Source organism: Pinus tabuliformis, chromosome 9 (assembly GCF_031772625.1).
Source record: "Pinus tabuliformis cultivar Carrire ecotype Pingquan chromosome 9, CPIR1, whole genome shotgun sequence".
NCBI classification, from domain to species: Eukaryota; Viridiplantae; Streptophyta; class Pinopsida; order Pinales; family Pinaceae; genus Pinus; species Pinus tabuliformis.
The window spans coordinates 1,519,141,944-1,519,143,811 of record NC_142307.1 but is presented as its reverse complement, the minus strand read 5'-3'; the positions used below and the strand labels follow the sequence as shown (position 1 = coordinate 1,519,143,811).

Here is a 1,868-nt window from a genome sequence, read left to right as displayed (position 1 = left end):
TATATAGATTCAAAACCCTATGAAACATTACATTGCATCTTTATTATGCAATCCTTACCTCATTTATATGCAATTTCATTAAGGAAGTATTTTTGGGCAATTTATGCCCACGCCACGTAGACAAATGTTCACCTAACCTCCCCTAGTGTGGGTGATGAGCTTTTTACAAATAAGAGTGAAACAGACACATTTAAGCCTCAGTGAAAGTGGAAATAATGATCAAGAACATCAAATAATGCACATATTCACCATTATTATAAACATAGAAATGTGAACCCATCCACATAAAAATTTTCCATGAAACCTAACTGAACCTTCTCATAGTCTTCTCAACATGTTTTGCGTAGCACTACCCACTGATCCAACCACAAGGAAAGACATCTCTCTGGTCTCGTTCACGTTCTTGGCGCAATTTCCACAGCCTTTTGGATTGCTCCAACTTTTCAATAACAGCATCTACCACCTCTTGAGTAGTACTATCCCCTCCAAGATCTTTTGTGCGGAATTTCCCTTCTTTGATGACGCCCATAACAGCTTGTTCCAACCGGTCTGCAAATGAAAGGAAACTGCAAATGCCGCAGCATCATTGCCGAAGATAATAATAATGCCACTGGGTTGGTTTTCTTCTTCACAACCAACCTTACATTCCCAACATTCCCAGCAGAGGCTCCTTGTTCAAAAATAGCATGGTCAGCACCAACATTTCCTCCCGGCATAACCCCAGTGCCACCTGCAATACCAGCCGCAGTATTTGCCACCAAATTACCATACATATTTGGTGTAACCATAACATCAAATTGTTCAGGCTTTGAAACAAGTTGCATACAGCAGTTATCAACAATGATCTCATTATACTTTATGCCAGGGCAGTTCTTTGCAACCTCACGGCAAGACTCCAAGAAAAGTCCATCAGCAAGCTTCATTATATTTGCCTTGTGCACTGCTGTCACCGTCCTCTGATTGTTGAGATAAGCATACTCAAAAGCATACTTTGCAATCCGCTCTGAACAAAACTTTGTTATCACCTTGAGGCTTTCGACCACACCAGGGACGACCTCGTGCTCCAGAAAAATAAAACAAAAACGCTGGCAACTAATTCAGTGGAAAAACATACACAGACGCAAGTTCACATAAAACACATTTTTATTATGTACAAACTCAGATTACAATTTTAAAGCATCTCAGCCTTAATCTAGATTCCTCCAGCAATTACATTTTGACACATTTTGCCCTCTCTCACGCATAGGGGTTTATCCTCCTTCTTCTTCTTCTTGATTCACTCATGAATTCTTCAGTTCTTATTACACATACATTCAGTTTTAACTGATTTTTTAACTAAAATTAGTTCATTAACTGAATCTTGTTCAAGGTTGATCTGGCTGTCCATGTGATTGTCCACGCGTCTTCTTCCTCTAATTTTTTTTATTGAGGTGCCTTCGCAATTCTACCCACTGTTTCACTTCGTCGGTGGAACTGCCTTCTGTGCAATAGCAAGTCCTCCGTGCTACCAGATGCCCTACCAAGCTTCTCTCCTGAGCTTAGGCCTCTCGGCATCGCCGTGGTTCTCTCCTCTCGAACCAATCGACCGCTTCTGCTCCAGGTTTGCTGCAATTTTCTCACCTTCACAAAATAAATTAAAAAAACTACAAGCTTACAAATCTTCAACAAACTGTACCTCTTCTTTCTTCGTACCTCCTTTCTTCGCATGCCAAAAAAAACTCCTCTCCGCAGGAAATCTTTTCCCGCTCTGATACCACTTTGATGAAAACGAATTCTGGGGTCTCTTCGTTTTCAAAATTTTTACAAGCCCGATCTTGGGACCTGTGGGTTATGGATCTTGGGACCTATGGGTTATGGGTCCACGAAAC

At 41.0% G+C, this 1,868-nt stretch overlaps 1 pseudogene; it reads right to left on the bottom strand.

Moving 5' to 3' along the window:
- Positions 1–349: 349 nt before the first annotated feature.
- Positions 350–1,554, bottom strand: LOC149154391 (isocitrate dehydrogenase [NAD] regulatory subunit 3, mitochondrial pseudogene; annotated as a pseudogene).
- Positions 1,555–1,868: the final 314 nt, after the last annotated feature.